The sequence below is a fragment of the Boleophthalmus pectinirostris genome, unplaced genomic scaffold (genome assembly GCF_026225935.1).
Source record: "Boleophthalmus pectinirostris isolate CB_2022bp ecotype Guang Dong unplaced genomic scaffold, ASM2622593v1 HiC_scaffold_8, whole genome shotgun sequence".
Taxonomy (NCBI): Eukaryota; Metazoa; Chordata; class Actinopteri; order Gobiiformes; family Gobiidae; genus Boleophthalmus; species Boleophthalmus pectinirostris.
In genome coordinates, this window is record NW_026571515.1 from 37886610 (window position 1) to 37905673 (window position 19064).

The window sequence follows — 19064 nt, forward strand, 5'->3', positions numbered from 1 at the left end:
AAGTTACTCAAACATGTGTGAATGAAACAAAACACAACTCCAGGTCTGTTTTCGAGGAGGTAACAACATTCTAACAAGGCTTAAAGCTCACAAGAGTCCATTTTTGCATAATATTGGACATTTAGAATTAATTCCTTCACATGGCAAGACAGATTTTGAATAAAAAAATAAATAAATAATGATAATAAAAAAAGAGTAAACACAATGTTACAAGTTTACAATGCATTTTATTATCAAAATATATTCATTAAATAAATACTGTGCAAATAGTTGATAAGGCAAGTGTTTCTTTTACAATCTTATAGCGATGTAAACAAGAGATTACATTTTCTTTCAGTGAAATTACCACAATAAAAAACCTGAAAAGATCTGTAACGGCGTCAATATCAAGGCGGGTCAAATGCAATGAGCCCAATTAGCTGAGACGAACAACAGGGGCCATAAATCAGGGGACAAAAGCCAAAAGTCAATGACGCAAGAGTGAAATCACAACAGAAATCTGCAGAGAAGTCGTAAAAGTACTTGTAACAGATTTAAAACAACACGGTTTTCAAACGAGGGCAATAAAACAACCGGCATACACTGTAAAAGTTGCACTGAGAACTTATTTTAATTTGAATAGTTTTGACAAGTATTTGGTTGGTGGGAGTGGGGGTTTACATCTCCACAGATCTGACCAGTAATTTGGCCTGGTGGTGTCAATCGTTGGTCTCTGTGGAGGTACTGAAGTTTAATGTCATACTGTGGAACATTCCAAGCAATCGATAACATCTCCATGGAAACATCTCCACCAAAATGACTTTAAACACTGCAAAAACAAAAATCTAGACAAGTTAAAATCATTTGGATTAACAAAGTTTGACAATGATTTGAGTAAATTTAAATCAACAAATAAAATAATCTGCCAATGGAACAAGACTTTTTGTTTTAAAATATGAAACTACATCTTGCTGCACTTAAAATAAGAAAGAACACAACTTTTTGCACTTAAAATAAGAAACAAAATCAAATGTTGCTTGAATTAAGGAAAACACACTTATTCCATTGGTAGATCATTTTACTTTTCAAGTTGAATCGACTCAAATAAAGTAAAACATTCTTAATTTAAGTCATTTTAACTTACTTAGATATTGATTTTTGCAGTGAAGCTCCCATATTATGCTATTTTCTGACCTATGTTATAATGTTTCCTCACCACAAACACACCTGGAGTTGTGTTTTGTTTCATTCACACGTGTTTAACACACAAATACCATATTTTCCGCACTATTAGGCGCTCTGGATTATAAGGAGCACTGTCATTGAATGGTCTATTTTCAAACTTTTTTCAAGGCGCATTAAACGAAACACAACAGTTGGATGGGCCAGTGGGACTTTGTTTGTGGCGTTCACGGTGACTCTGGGCTTTGTTCAGTTGTGGCGTGTAGGGAGGGTGCTGTCTGGGACCAACGGATTGTCGGCGTGTTCGCAGTGACTCAGTTGTTCAGTTGTGGCTAGAAGTGGCACATTGCACTCGCTTTTTCAGTTCGTTCTTCTGTTCCATTCCTCGTCTGCGTGGAGTGATGAGTGTGGCGGGTGTTTTTTCGCTGTGCGGTCGCTGTCTGCTCTGTGCGTGTTTGCGTGCGCTGTAGGTTTTGTGGCTTTGTAGTTTACTGAAGTCGTGCTGGGACACCCGAGTGGATTCGTGTATAGGGCGCTCTGGATTGTGGGGCACTTAAGAGGGGCTGGAGGCTTAACAGCGCGTCCTATGGTGTGGAAAATACGGTATTTCAAATTTAGTTTCCTGAGTTCTTCTCTCAAACTGAAAAAATTTAGTGGACCAGGATTACTCAAACATGTGTGAATGAAACAAAACATAACTCCAGGTCTGTTTTTGATGAGGTAACAACATTAAAACATGATTTAAAGCTCACATTAGAGTTAATTTTGTGTGATATTGGACCTTTAAACAACAAAAGATGACAAAAACACATTGAAAAGAAACAAGAAAATTATTGTGAAATCATTTTAACTTATGTAGATACTGTATATTGTTTTTGCAATGTATAACAAAATGACAAAAGACATTACGGTCAAAACAAAGGAATGCATTTCAAACTTGTTATCATACCTCGTACAATAAGCTTATAATTGATTTCAAAATAATAATAATAATACAGATTAAAACAGTAACATCATGGCATGGCTTTAAAATCTTTAAAAGGAATTCAATATACACAACAAAGTTTAAATTATTTGAATTCAGAATACATTGGTTTGAGTAGTTTTGACTCATTAGGTGGATTTATTTTTTATTTGACTGTGATTTGAAGTCAGAGTATAGGTCTGAGATAAGAATTTTGCCTTTGACATAAGAACAGTAGGCCTATATATTTTTTAGATAATTTATAAAGAGAAACAATCAAAACGTATATCAAAAGCAAGTCATACTAACTAGCCCATTAAAGTAAATTTCAATAATAAAAGCAGAGTATGCAGAGTAAAGCTGATCTTACATGCTCCTGAAAGTAACAGTGGAAGTAAACAGTCCACTATTCACGTTAATGGAAAACAAAAATGTACACATTGAGAATACTGATCTCTTCAAATTCAAACAATGACGGAACTTTTTTTAAATCAAACATTGCAGCCAGTTTTGTCAAAATGTCATTCCCTTTAACAATGATCTGCTCCAGTGGCATTGCCTGAGATCCAGAATACACAAACTAACTCAATATTTTATGAAGATGTGAGTCTGGTCTCTGTTGAATGCCCCTGAGTTTAGATGGAGGATCAGAGAAAAAATATCACATGGGACTGAAAAAAGTCGCAAATTTCTGCAGAATCGTCAAATCAGGTCTGTTAATCTGAGGTGAGGGAAACGATCTGTATCATAATAATAATAAATAAATGTGTCACTGAAATAAACAAATGTGTCACTAGGGATGGGCATGTTTAGTCAACTAATCAATAATTGATCATTAAGAATTTCGCCAGTCATGTTCATTTTTAATCGACAAACTGAATGTAGGTTGCTATGCGTAGTGTAAGGAGACAAGGCTGTGTGTGAAACAAACACTGGAGTTGTGCCTCACAGTTCCACGTTTGGGCTCTGGCTCCTTGGAGACACTGTACCACTCAGTGAGTGTGTTTACTGCACATCAGTGTCCCGGGTATGATCGAGTTTTTTGAGTATTCCAGTTTGTTCTGTTCAGCACATGTACAATCTGCACTCGTACAACCTGCACATGTATGATCTCTGAAATTTTTAACATGAACCATCTCCAATCTGTGATACACACGGAACAGACTCACCACCAGCATCATCAACATCCTCTATAGTCAAACAGAAGCTGAACTGCATCAGGGCACAAGGAGTGAGCTGTTTTTTTTTCAGGCTTGCAGTTTATGCAAATGAGCCATGCGGTTTTAAGTTTAGTTTCTGTAAAACATAAACAAATGTGCACAAAGCTGAATTATATTATCAAATGCTGATGTGACTCTAGTAGTAATGGTTTATATGTTTTAAAGTTGTATTTATTTATGCAGATTAATAATAATAATAAAATGATATTTTTTATATAAAAAATTTCAATGATTAATCAAAATCAATCGTTAATTCTCAATTAATGATCAATTAAGAAGATTTAATCAAATACCCATCCCTATGTGTCACTGAAAAAAACAAATCTGATTGGACGATTCGAGATGTGACAGAGGGAGTGGGGACCAGACTGATCCCTCAGTATAAAAAATACAGAGAAAGTACATTTTGGATTTGCCAGGCAAGCCAATGGGAAGCTTCAAAAATATCTTAACTATTATATAATCATGTTTGAGGTCAGGTAACAAATGAAACCCATTGTAAAATATTTTTCAAACAGAAATTCTTCTGAGGAAAGCCACAATGATTTTGGTGATGGAGCAGTTTCGAGTTGCGTTCTTGTGTGTTGTAATTCCGTTTAGTGCTTTAATGCTTCAGCTTTTAACACTTCCATTTTTCCCTATCAAAACAATGTTCTTGTATTTACATGAAGTTCAGTCTCAGCGTGAGAACTTCCGCGGCCTGAAGGGGGGCAGAGGCAGCTGCTGCATCCCAGTCCGCTCCTCTTCGATCGGGGCTAACTCTTCAGCAGATCCCCACTTCTTCTTGGAGGAAAACAGAGACGCCAGCTTCCTGTTCCTGTGGCGCTCGCGGGCCTGGGTCACTGCGTACTCTGGACACAGGGAAACAACAGAAGGTGAATGAGAGTGCTACTGAATTTGACACCGTTACATGGTCTAAACAGAGTACTGTATTCTAATAATACTTGGAATACTTTTACATCAAGTTGCGTTAAAAAAAAGTCACACATGTACACAGTGAAAGAGCTGTATTTTCTTTCGTTCCTTCTTTATTACTAATACTGTGCAGCTCAAAGCCAAAATTGCATGATGAAGAACTTGAACTTTATTCTGAATACTACCAGATTAGAAAATTTGTGTTCTAAATATTGTATTTTCATGACCTGTATTTAGTTATTTCCCAAAACTGCCTATATTAAACATTCTGTATGCAGAAGTTCTATTACCACTGTCAGTGATCAAATTCATACAAACTAGGTCTACAAACTAGGTCATTTGTAAAGTTACAGTACAGTAGATATTTAACACCAGATATTAGTGAGATTAAATGGGCTTTATTCACGTTTACATCACAAAACCAGAAGACATTTTGGAAACATGTGGATGACAACTTCCCATGGGCTCTACTGGCGATAGTATCACTGTAATAATCTGTGAAAACTGAGAAAATGGCCCAGTTTTCTTCATCTAAATGTCACTGTATTCTTTCTTTTTTCCTTTTATAAACTGGCTATTTCTTTGTGTATTATAATTTGTCAAACTTATATAAAAAAAAAAAAACTAAGATGCCTCCTTTGTATTGTAATCGATTCGATACAGTTAAAAAAAAAAAAAGGCTAAATCAAGTCTTTGTTAAACCACTTCTTGTGCAAAGTTCATTAGAAACACAGATTTTACTCATTAAAACAGTGAAAATGTCAAATGTGTTGCATAAGCGAGTTTCCTTCTTCTAAACAAGCAACAAAACTGAAGCTGTAACAAAATAATTTAGTAAAATATAACAAAAAATACTCTTGGTGATATATTGATACAGCAGCCCATGATATTGATACTGAATCATCACATTAAACAATACAATATATCAATATTTTGATATTTTTGCACACCCATAATGTCCAGCGTCAGTAACTACACCGGAAGTCGTCATTCGCATTTAACAAATACAATAGTAAACATAAAAACAAGACAGAAAAGCACAAAACAAAACCTACAACAAACACAGAACAACAAAACTCCCCACCCACAACCCACTCCTTCCTCCAAACACAAAAACAAAGGTAATGTGGTAGTGCAGCACAACCACACCAGCAGGCTTCCCTATATTCATATTTTGACTAATTTATAATTTAATTTCCCTTTCTCCCCCATTTTTTTTTTACTAAACACCATATACCTAACTAGTATTATTTTCATCATCATCATTTCCTTTCTTCATCTTTTACTATTTTCTTTTAAGCAAAATTTTAAAGTCATCACCCGCATATATCCAGTGTCTGCCAGTAAGTGTGAATAGAGTCTATTAAGGGTAGGCAAAATTGACAAAAAGTTATCTAGATTCTTGGGATTAGAGTGAAAGAAATAGATGGGGTAGCCAACTTTTTTGTAAATGAGTAAATTATAATATATTACAAAAGCTGTCACAAAAAGCATCTGCACACTGTCCGTAGCTAATAATAAAGTATTTTCATTTCTCATCAACCTGAGCAAGAGCCAAAAGCAGCGCTCTGATTGGCTGAGCTTGGGCAGTCCACCCCAAAATCATTTGAACATTAATTTCTTGGACCACTACCTTGTACTTCTACTTGAGTAATATTATTCTGAAGTAACATGAATCCAGTTTTTGGCTACTCTACCTACCTCTTTTTATAATGCCAATTGATACCTAACTTTGCATAATCCGTTCAAATACCTTCAGTGGCTTCCCTATTGTGGGACAAATAAAGGATCTCTTATCTTATCTGATGAAGTTTGATAATTGGGTAGTAGCAAAAGGCAGTTAGTTATCTTGAATCTCTTTACCATTACACCTTTGAGTGGAGATGTACTCACGTATGTCACATTCCTCCTCCGACACTTCGGGTTCCTTGATGTTGAGATAGTGGAAAGCGAGATGGCCGCTGTAGTCCCTCAGGTTTTCTTTAGCTCCTGATAAGAAAAACTAAACGTGAAAGTCGACACTGGAGTGAGGAATGCTGTAAGCTGCTTTGGAGATGGTGTAAGAAGCACAAAACCTCATGTAAATAAACCAGGAAAGTGGATTGTGTGGAAAACAGGCAAATCAAACAGAACACAGATTGAATGTGAGTTAGAGCAAAGGTTTAAGACTCAGCCACTGAATTAGGGATGTTATCGGGTCAAATTTAATTCTTCCAACTATTTCTTAGGAGAATCTTGCACAATTACTCACAATTATTGATAACTCAGCTTAAAGATCCTGTACCAGATTTTTTTTTTTCCATGTATTTAAGCAAAATTAGTCTTGGCCCAGTACAGATATATTGTATAAGCATCTTTTGATGTAAAAATGAAGTCTGCATCTAACTGTAAAGTGATAATCAGGAAGTGTACGTTAGCATGTTAGTTGTTGTTAGCTTTACCATCAAGGCCAAACTCTGCTCTGGTCACTGAAAGTTGTGGAAAGTGCTAATAAGCTCTTTGTGGTGAATCATTTGTATGTTCTGAATCCATAAGGTAAGTTAGGAATAACTAAGGGCCACTGCAAACCGTTTCAAATTAACTAGTGTTTTTTGTAAGTTTATATAAACAAAACTGGATTAGTTATACATCATACCATAAGTCCCCACGAGCAGGTCTAGGATATGGCGATGTCCATGTAAGGCTGCGATGTGCAAAGGCGTGTATCCCTGTTTAGATGAAGAAAAATACAGTCAATGACTTTAACATGTACAGTATTTAACACAGAACATTTAGACTTCAAGTCCATATGACAGACTTTTATGTTTTTCTAATTATTACATTTGTTGTGGTAGTAGCTGTGGAAGTAAAGTTGAGAAGTACAAAAATACAAGAAGTAATGCTAAGTTGCAGAGCCAGTTTACGCACAAGGAAGGCGATTTTGGAGTTTAAACTTTCATTTATCAAAATACAAGTGTTACCATTCATTTTTATTGGTCTAATCGTTGATAGTGTGCACTTTGGCCCTTGTTAACATTATGTTTAACTGTATCCACATATGTATGTACAAGGTACTTACATCACATTCACTGTGTCCAAGCAGGAAGTAAAATTATAAACTTCTCAACATTTTAAAACTAGCAAAAACTAAGCAAGTAAAATTCAAACTATAACAACATTAGCTGTATGTTTTAGTGAAATGAGTAGTCTAACCTGTTACATTCACCTTTACAGATTCACAAAGTGTAGAAAGAGCTGAGTACATACCCCCTTTAGTTTCCCAGGCGCAGGAACAGCCAATCAAAACATGAGTGTGAAAAAAAGATACAAATTAGTAAAGGTTAAGACAACACCAGATAATGATTAAAAACATAATTGCTCGGCCAATTCAGTGAAAATTGCTTTCGTTTTCAATGGCGACGCTCTGTTTTGGGAAACAATTAAGATGACACGACATGATTTATTAGCAGAGCCTCAAACACGAGCTGCTGTAATACATTTGCACAGCTGGAGGTTCATTACGTCACCGAGGGAGACGAGCACCCAAGGGCCCAACATCCTGGTACTTACATGCTGAAAGACAAAAATAGAAAAATACAACTGATATTCTAATATGGAACAATTTAAACAATGAAAGCAGAGTAAATGTGAAAGAGCTCTCACTGATTTTGTGTTGACGTCTGCTCCGGCTTCAGCCACTAAAGTGGCCATGTCTTTGTTGCCGTGTTTGGCCGCCCAGTGCAGCGCCGTCTGGAAACACACACCATACAAGTATTAAGTATATAATGTCTGGAAACACACACCATACAAGTATTAAGTATATAATGTCTGGAAACACACACCATAGCAGTATTAAGTATATAACCCAAGACTCGTTTTCATCTGTTGTACTTGTGTATGCCCACAAACAGATATACATAGACAGAACAGGACATACAAACAGGCATACACAGGATTAAGTGATATAAAGTTTGAGAGTACCAGGAGGTGTATTTGGACAGCAGTGGCAGTGCTGGTAGTGGTCAGAGGGGCAAATTGGGCAGATTGGCAGTCTCACTTCCATCTGTTTGCCCCAGGCCAGCTGTGGCTACAATAGAAGCCTAACCAAGTGTGGAGTGAAGGAATAATGCACCAAACTGTAAAACTCTATGTAGTCTATAATGCATTATTATGAGTATGAGTATTAGAGTATTAGAGTATACCGTCATTGGAGCTGGGATTGTTCCTCCCACCTTCACAAAAGCTCTGAAACTGAGCCACTTCACTGTGTATATACATATATACATATACTATGCCATTTAGTGCAATTCTTCAAATGAAAACACAGTTTAGAAGGATTCAGTGGTCCATTCAGAGTTTTAGACAGTAAAGGTAAAACTTTCTTTTAGAATTTATGAATGGAAACTTTGCACATTTTGATGACCAAAATGTGTCTCATACATGTGTCTCTCACTCACTAGTGTCTCATACACATGTGTCTCAGAGGGGAGCGTCCTGCTGCACAGAGCTCAGTGTTTCCTGCTTTTAACACGTTCCTAATTACACAACAACACCTCCCTGTGTCCACTGTGACAGCCCCCGCACCTGTCAAACCCCCGCACCTGTCAGGCCTGAAGATGGATGATGTGTACGTGACCCTGCCCCACCCGACATCTCTGCCCCTGTCAGCTCCTGTCAGGCCAAACCCGGGGACAACACAGACACAAGACACAAAAATGGGGCCGGATCATTTAAATAAAGTTTGTAAAACAGCATCTCACGGCAGCTAACCACAGCCACCTGCCCATTAAAGGCTGCTCCTGTGATCTTCAGTGTTGAACCTGTCACAGTTTAAGTGGAGCAATTATGAGCCATCAGCAGGTGGAACATATGGACTCAATAAGCACTATTCTCTTTAGTCTCTACTGTGAGTGGAAGAATACACACACAGAATTCATCGATTGTCTATTTCACTGGTTCTCAACCTTTTTTCTCCCTAGCGACTCCTATTTTATCTGTGGACAGGCCCCCGCATCATTCTCCTACCTGATAAGTAAAACAGACTTTCAGCTGAAGGCATCAACATTCTCTGGGCGTATGATGCTAACTGTAGGCTCTTCTCTGTCTGAAGCTCTGTTACTCAAGGTAGAATTTAATCTGATCTTTGTTTTAATACGCACTTCATCGCTCGCAGTTAGTCCAGAACTCAGCTGCGCGTCTTTTAACAGAAAACAAAAAAGCGTGATCACATTACCTCAATTCTTGCATCGCTGCACTGGCTTCCTGTTAATTTTAGAATTGATTTTAAGATTTTATTATTTGTTTTTAAAGCTTTGAATGGACTGGCCCCACAATACATCTCAGACCTCATCCAAATTTATACTCCCGCACGCACTTTGAGGTCCGAGGGCCAGCTCCAGCTTCTGGTCCCCAAAACAAGACTTAAAACCAGGGGGGACAGGGCCGTCTTTGTCGCCGGCCCCAAACTCTGGAACGCTCTGCCCCCCCACGTCCGAACAGCCCCCACAGTGGAGAGTTTTAAGTCTCGTCTTAAGACCCACTTTTATTCTCTGGCTTTTAATACAGCTTGAGTTGTGTGGTCCTCTGTGTCTTTTATTTTATTAATTAATTAATTAATTTATTTATTTATTTATAGTTTTTATCTTTTTTTTTTTTGTACTGCTTTTATGTATTGATTTTATTATTTTTGTTCATTGATTTTATTATTATTATTTTATTTATTTTTCTGTCTTTATTAAACATAATTTTGCAGATTTTTTTTTTCTCTTTTTAAAGTAAAATGTTGCATAGCTATGTGAAGCACTTTGGAAACTGTTTTGTTTGTAAAATGTGCTATACAAATAAAGCTCAAAGTTGGATTGGATTAATAAACTTTGCCTAATTTTAGCTGAAACAACAACAGATGAGATGATTTGTGCTGTTAAACACACTTTATAAAGATGGGACTTTTTATATCAATGCTAATTTTAAAGATTAATAAAATAATGACAATACAATCCAAGTCCTTTTAAACAGTTCTCAGAGCCAACTCTGTACTCACACCCGAGCGTTTTGAGTGTCTGTTGAGAGGTCACGACACCACTCACTACGGAGCAGGGACCAGCTTGTCTAACGGCCTCTAACATGAAGGACGGTGTTGTGGTTTTGTGCTGGAGGGAGAAAGACAGAGACAGAGAGAGAGAGAGGAAGTAGTAGACGGACTGTACGTTTGTCATTAAAGGTGCTGTCAGTCTGGCTCCGCTCTGCTCTGCTCTTTTGTGTGTCTGTCAGTCAGGAGATGGATGGGAGACTGGACGGGCACCTGCGTTAGAAAAGAATAGGCTCTGTTCATGTGATGCCGTAACAGTGTAAAAGGACTACGGGCTAAAATCAAGACGAAGGACAGGTTAAAGTCTGTTGTACAATGAACTGTAACAAAGCGAACAAAGGTATTTTCGAGTGGCAGGGCAAAGGTCAATACTACTCTGTTCAACAATGTACAATGTTCATTTTGATACAACAACGCTGTAATTTTGTATTGTAAGAAAGTTTATAATATTTCTACCAGCTCTAGTCTAGTTTTAGTCAACAAGTTGTCATTTTATATGCATTTAATCAACAAAAAATATTGAAAACGTTAAGATAAATAAGTAGGCTGAGCTATTCTGTATAACCACTTCTATAGTTCATTATTGTACCGAGGTCATGTGAAGATAAGGGCTCTGATCACAGCTCTGAGACTCACAGATATATGTCAAGACAAATGCATAAAATTGTAATCTATCTAATAGCAAACTAACTAAATAGGACAAGAACTACTGATAGGGATGATGTCATGATTTGTTAGCCAGATAACAGCCCGTGTGCAGTGTGATTGGACAGTAGTTGGACAATAGTTTGTGTATAAAAGTCATAGTATAGGCGTAAACATTGAGTCTCTGCTTGGGAATGTCAGCACAGACTCCTTGTACATGTATGGCTTTCTAATATTGGAGTAAGTAAGTAAGTAAGTAAGTTTTTATTTAAATAGCACTTTTCACAGACATATGTCACAAAGACACTTTACAGAGCATTATTTATTCACTCCATACTCATTGGCAGTAAGCTACTATTGCAGATTTATGGAAGCACGGCTGCCAATCTGCACCATCTCCGACCACCACCAACACTAACGCACACCACCTTCATACTAGGCCATGTGGGTGAAGTGCCTCACCTAAGGACACAGGCCTGGCCCTGCTTAGTTTCTGAAATCTGAAAAGATCAGGCTGGTTTGAAGCTGGTATGGCCATGTAATTTATCTGGGGTTTATTTCTGTTTTAAGTGTGTTTTTTTAGGAACTAACGAACTAACGAACATGAGAGAAAAAGGCAGTTTTCCTCAACAAAAATTAAATAAATCATATCGCACTTGGCCTGTCACCACTGTGGGACATTATAAGGAAAGTCAAGCAGGTGGCTGTACCTTCTACCAGAAAAATGTACTGCTTTAACTCACAACTTTGGATTGGGTATTTCACTCTGCAGGATAATTTCTATACCGACTTCTTGTTTTATGAATGAAAGTTGGAACAATATACTGTATATAGTGATTTAACCCTTATTGCTTGCATCATTTTGATGTAAAATGAATATTTTTTATTTTTTTTCTTAATTTTTTGTATCGTTAAAGGTACTGTACATTTTATTGTCTTAAATACATGAAAAACAGAACAAAATCATTTTAAACAGTTTGCAGTGGTTCAAAGTTATTCCTCAAAAGTATTCTAATTATTCACCACAATGAGTTTAATAAAGTTTACTAGTGCTTTTCACAACTCTCAGAGACCAGAGCAGAGTTTTGCCGTCACGATAATTCTAACAACAACTAGCATGCTGCACTTCCTGATTCTTGGACAATAAAAAGCTTTATAATCAGATCCAAACAACACGAAGCAGACTTATTTTGACCTCGAGAGCAGCTTTTACGACATATCAGACTAATTTTCCTCAAATACATGGAACAAATCTTATTCAGGGCCTTTAATCATGATATTTTTTATAGCTATGTATCAGTTTGAGTATTTGTTGTTACAGGCCTGGCAGGAGCAGATCCTGTCACCCATAAGACAGATAGCCACAGGGACATTTTGATTGGCAGGCGGGTGATGGACGATATACAGGACAGGATACGTCTCATTTCAGTCTGTACCCCCCTCGGTCCTGCCCTGTCCCATCCATCAGAGGGCCCCTTGTCCCGCCACGCGCCCCAGCCGTGAGGGGAGGCAGCTGGGTACAAAGCCCTGACACAGCCCTGGAGAGGAGAGAGTGATGGAGGAGAGGTGTACTTACAAACTGAAGAGGAGAAGAGGAAGTCCACCACAGCGACAACAGCAGAGCGCATCACCATAGAAAAACACAGGAAGAAAGATGAGAGCACGTTTGTCACAGTTAGGGGAACTGGATTGTCAAACTGTTTTACATAATGGCTGGTAATTGGTTGATTGATTGGTTAAAAACACAACAACGATCAATCAATATGTTGTACAGAGTAGAGGAAAAACAAAATGCTATCTTAGACTTAGACTTGTACAAACTTTATGGATCCACAGTGGAAATTATTTGGACACAGTAGCTCACACATCGTAATATAATATAATATAATATAATATAATAACAAAGAGAAAAAATATAAATGGTAATAATAAATTCTAAGTAAGTAGCAAAAAAGGTAGCAAGAGACAAGCTAAAATGTAACATTTTCCAGCTTTTCTAAAAGATTACTAAAATAAAAATAGAATATCCTGTAGTCTTAAAGCAATTTTTTAATTACAAATCAAAAATGGTGTTACAAAATGGTTGTTAATTGACTGATTGTTTGGTTAACGACAATCAATCAATGTTGTACAGTATAGAGGAAATGTAAGATTACCGTATTTTTCGCACTATAGGGCACACTTAAAAGCCTTTAATTTCATTAAAAAAAAAACCAACTCTGCACCTTATAATCCAGAGAGCCTTATATATGAATTTATTGGGGTGTCTTAGTACGACTTTAGTAAACTATAAAGCTGCACCACTTGCAACATTACGGCTATTGTAGTCAGGAGCATCACGGAGTAATACATACTGTGATTTCTTTTAATATCAAAATGCACCTGTCAAGAGACACGCTCACAACGCCGACTTTAAACTCAAGGCTGTTATAAAGTTAAAGTGTGAGCTGCGTGGAAGCAGTGGATGAGAGAAGGAGAACACCCATTCATCAAGACAGGGAGACAACGCAGAGCGACTTACAGCCAACGGATTGTGTACGCCTGGGCTAAGAATCAGTATCAACTGTGGCCCGAGCTTTCACCGGAAAAGCTAGGAAAGACCGGAATCATCACTGAACTGCCAGGGAACAGAAACCACACTGACTCGGATAATGACGAGAGGGATGTGGGCGTGCTGGATGTCGTAATCGCCCAACTGTTTGAACAATGATGACTTATTGTGAATACACCAACAATTTAGCGTCTCAGACAGGATTTTTTTATGCGTTACAATTGAACAAAGTTGAGAGTTATTGTGAACGCGTTAAATAAAGTTTGACTGACTTATCTAACTGTTGTGTTTCATTTAATGCGCCTTATAGTCCGGTGCGGTTTATATGTGAAAAAAGTTTGAAAATAAACCATTCAATGACAGTGCGCCTTATAATCTATAGTGCACAAAATACGGTATCTAAGAAACGAAAACTTTGGGCAACATATTGTTTCCAATATTATACCAGGGGGTTTCCCAGATATCGGTACAGGTCCGATACTGACAATATAACAGATATTTGGCACCAGTTTTGCCCCAGTCCCTGTGTGACTACGTGTTATTCACGTTTTTTCATGGAATCATACAGATGAGGCGACACCTCTACTGTACCTTTAACATAAATATTAGTTATTGGCCACAGTAACAGACAAATACTGGAAATTGGTATCTGCTTTAAAAAAAAACTACAAAATGATGGGTTCAAAATTGCCCAGTCAAAAATGATCTTAAATGTAGTTCAAAACTTCAAACTAGTGTAATCTTGTCAAAGCCAGTCTGTACCGCTTGCCGCTGTTGTTTGTGTGAGATTCTCCCCCAAATCTGTCAATCCCGACAAACGTTTACAGAGCAGGAAACACTTAAAGAGAAAGCACACAGACTAATCCTTCTTTTTACTCTGGAACACATGTTAGAAAGTACACTGCCCTCTGCTACTACTCATCAGTCATAAAGTGATGTGAGGATGTCTACTTTTGGATACTAAACCAGGACTTAACCAGGTCTAAACCAGAACTAAACCAGGGACCGCCAGGGCTAACTGGGACTAAACCAGGATTAAAACAGGAGTACACCAGGACTAAACTAGGACTAAAACAGAACTAAACCATGACTCAACCAGAGGGCACCAGGACAAAACTGGGACTAAACCAGGACTAAACCAGAACTGCACCAGGACTAACCCTGGACTCAATCAGGACTCAACCAGGACTGCACCAGGACTAAACCAGACTAAAACTAAACCAGAACTAAACCAGGACTAAACCAGAACTAAACCAGAACTAAACCAGAACTAAACCAAGACTAAACCAGAACTAAACCAGAACTAAAGCAGCACTGAAACAGGACTATACCAGGACTGCGCCAGGACTAAACCGAGACTAAAACAGGACTACACCAGGACTAAAACAGGATTACACCAGGGAGCACCAGCACTAAACTGGGACTAAAGCAGCACTAAAACAGGACTACACCAGGACTGGTCCAGGACTGCACCGAGACTGCACCAGGACTAAACCAGGACTAAAGCAGCACTAAAACAGGACTGAACCAGGACTAAAACAGGACTAAAACAGAACTAAAACAGGACTAAAGCAGGACTAAAGCAGGACTACACCAGGACTAAAGCAGGACTACACCAGGACTAAACCGGGACTACACCAGGACTACACTGGGACTTAACAGGGACTAAAGCAGGACTACACCAAGACTACACCAGGACTACACCAGGACTACACCAGGACTACACCAGGACTACACCAGGACTACACCAGGACTAAACCGGGACTACACCAGGACTACACCAGGACTAAAGCAGGACTACACCAGGACTACACCAGGACTAAACCGGGACTACACCAGGACTACACCAGGACTACACCAGGACTACACCAGGACTACACCAGGACTAAACCGGGACTACACCAGGATTACACCAGGACTACACAGGGACTAAACCTAGACGAAAGGACTACACCAGGACTAAATCGGGACTACACCAGGACTACACCAGGACTACACCAGGACTACACCAGGACTACACCAGGACTACACCGGACTACACCGGACTAAACCTAGACTAAAGGACTACACCAGGACTACACCAGGACTAAACCGGGACTACACCAGGACTACACCGGGACTACACCAGGACTACACCAGGACTAAACCGGGACTACACCAGGACTACACCGGGACTACACCAGGATTACACCAGGACTACACCGGGACTAAACCCGGACTAAAGTAGGACTACACCAGGACTACACCAGGACTGCACCATCATAAATCATGGATGGTTTGGGATCACAGGAACACATGTACATTTCCAAGCTGATTCATCTAGTACTTGAGTTGTTTAATTATAACTATTTGAATTAAATATATTATTTTTTGCTTACACTATTGTATATTCCTCAAGTAGGAGTTAAAGTATAGTGTAGCTAAAAAACTGTAGTGTTTTGGTTGGGGGTTCATCACCTGCTTGTTTCTATGGAGATGCCACTGCTTTGCCTGGAATGTTCCACTGTATGACATTAAACTGCTCCACTTTATGCATATTCGATTACAGGTGGTTTTATAGCTCAAAAATACCTAGAAAAGGCCTGTAACCTTGGTCTGGTTTAGTTTGATGATGAAAAGCACCTTTAAAGAGCCCATATGATGTTATTTTCTGATCTACGTTATAATGTCGTTTCCTGGTTTAGTCTCGCTTGATGAGATAACAACATTCTAACGTGGCTAAAAGCTCACAAGAGTCAATTTTGTCTAATATAAGGCCTTTAAAAGAGGTCATGGTACATTGAAATCCACATGTGTTTAGTATCCAATATCTGACAGCTGCTCTTCCTGTTGGCTGCGTGTTCTATCTGCACCATCTCCACCAACAAACTTCAAAGCGCTCCACAAAAGTCTTAACACCTTCCCGGGGACAAGAGCCGCATTGTTCTCCAATTAATCCCAGGCTGCTCTATTACTTTCAGATTATCCTTAAGTGGGAGAAATCTAAAGGCATTTTCTTAATCCCCTCATCTCCCATGCACTTCAATGGCTGCCGGGGCTATCTTGTCCTGTGCGGGTGTGGTTATAGGCTTAGGTCCAGTCTTAGAAGGTGGTCTGCTGCTTGGTCACCAGCGTGGTTGCCAAGTTTGCTTCTTTATAGCAGCTTCGGGCTTCTGCTGTTGTAAAGTCGCTTGCAAATTTTGAGTTTTTTCTGGGCTTGCTCCCGAGCGGCTGCAAGATGACTCACAACTAGGGCTGGGTATCATGAAGAAGTTTCCGATATGACACATACCTCGATAAACAGGCCACAATACGATACATATCTCGATACACTGCACTTTCAATTCGATACAATATATTTCAAATTGATTCGATACAGTTCAATAAAAAATAATTGCTAAATCATGGCTGTGACACTAAAAGTCTTTGTTAAGCCACTTCTTGTGTGAAGTTCATATGAAACAAACATTTTACTCATCAAAATGACAAATTTGTTGCATAACCGAGTTTCCTTTCTCTAAAGAAGCAACAAAAATGTAGCACTGTAACAAAATAATTTAACAAAATATATTAAAAAAATACTCTTGGCGATATATCGATACAGGAGCCCCTGATATCGATACTGGTTCATCACATTAAACAATACAATATATTGATATTTTGATATTTTTGCACACCCCTAATCACAGCTGAAATGAAATCGCAATTTGAATGCACGCAATTAGTACAATAAGGGCCTGCTTACACAACAACTTTTTTTAGTTGAAAAGGTGGTTTGTATTCGTTCTGGCCTTTCGTCCACATGGAGCCAGCATTTTGGGAGGGCAAAAACGGTGTTTTGTGAGAACAGGTCCAGAGTGGAGAAATCTGAGAACCGACGTTGCGTTATTGTGTGGACAAGCAAACCACAGCTTTTGGAAAACGATGCCATCGCCAGGGTCCTCCGATGCAACGAAGGCTGCAGCCCTCAAACTAGCCTCTGCAAACCACAAGACATGTGACAGGTGTAATCCACGGAGCTGCTCCCGTCGCTACATCCAGGAGTGTTGTTGTGTGGACGTAGCCTAATTCTCTCCAGACAACAAAATCTCCTGTTTAACTGCTCATAAAAATGGGTTAGGGTTAGTAGTTTAGATCTGTTCTGAAATGTGATTCTTGTATTAAATTGTCAGTTCAGATTTCAGTTTTTTGTCAATTCTTCTGGACACAATTCTATATTGTATAATGTTTTTCACATTAATAGACTCAGTAATGTAAACTCATTGACGTTGAAGACTCTCTACATATTTTTTTTACAGTCATTAATACGTAAAAAAAATAACTAGTTCCTTTTTAAAAAATTTTGCAGGGGCCCCAAAATATTCCTCATGTACATTCAGAGCATCCTAATGACTCACTGTGACGAGTTTAAGCTGACAACAACTTCCTGATTACCGGACACTCACCTTTCTAATTCGATGCGGATAGTACCTGGCTGACTTATTTCGACCTCAAGAGCTGCTTATAAACTATATTTGTACTGGAGCGAGAAACATTTGGGAGAAAATGGTTTTACTAGTAGTTTACTGGGCTTCTTTTTGTGTACTGCTTTGGGGCTGTTTTTTCTTGGTCGCTCGTTGCTGTCTGAATATCTGGCAACCCTGGTCCTGAGCCATGAGGACAGTGTGAGAACCCGAAGCCAGAGGGGGGACAACAAACATGGCTGAAATCTCTTAAGCGCACACAGGGACAAATAAAAGGATTTGGGTTGTCAAGGGGCACAGGAGCTAAAAAGCTATCTGTCCATAATCCTTTTGATAGTGGAGCTTTGAAATGCATGATCTGGCCATGTTAAACACTGGCTCCCCGAAAAGGTAGGAGATCAAATGTCTATACGCTATTGAAATAACTGTTTTGAAGATTAGAATATAGAGTTTCATCACATAAAAGGACAGATGTGTAGTACTTAGTTACATTTACTTGAGTAACTTAAAAATGGAGTGTGTAGCCTGTGTAGTTTTCAAAGGCTACACAGGAGGCTATACTTTAATAGGGGTGTATCGATTAGGGGTGTGCAAAAATATCAAAATAGATCGATATATCGTATTGTTTAATGTGATGATACGGTACCAATATCATCGGTTCCTGTATCAATATATCACCAAGAGTAACTTTTGGTATTATTTAACTAAATCGTTTTGTTACAGCTACAGTTCTGTTGCTATTGCTGTTGTTGCTTGTTTAGAGGAAGGAAACTCATTTACGCAATACATTTGACATTTTCGCTGCTTTGATGAGTAAACTGGGTGTGTTTCATATGAACTTTGCACAAGAAGTGGTTTAACAAAGACTTTCAGTATCACAGCCATGTTTTAGCCTTTACTTTTTATTGAACTGTATCGATTTGAAATATATCGTATTGAATCGAAAGCTAACTGTATTAAGATAAGTATCGTATTGTGGCCTATGTATTGAGGAATGTATCATACCGCCAACTTCTTAAAAATACCCAGCCCTAGTACTGATCCCGGTGTTTAGGGACTGAAAAAGGCATTTTATTTCAAAATACTGTTAACTTATTAC

General features: G+C 38.4%; 1 long non-coding RNA gene across 3 annotated transcripts; it reads right to left on the minus strand.

Annotated features, from left to right (window-relative positions):
* Positions 1 to 207: 207 nt before the first annotated feature.
* Positions 208 to 14733, minus strand: LOC110154618 (uncharacterized). 3 transcript variants are annotated; one of them, XR_008633645.1, is made up of 6 exons: positions 12549 to 14733; positions 7903 to 7989; positions 7507 to 7812; positions 6896 to 6968; positions 6154 to 6249; positions 208 to 4196 (listed from the first exon to the last, which is right to left on the minus strand). It is a non-coding gene; the product is annotated as an uncharacterized LOC110154618 (long non-coding RNA). The 3 variants fall into 3 exon arrangements; XR_008633644.1 differs by having other exon boundaries at positions 10446 to 14733; XR_008633643.1 differs by having other exon boundaries at positions 7903 to 14733.
* Between the last annotated feature and the right edge of the window lie 4331 nt (positions 14734 to 19064).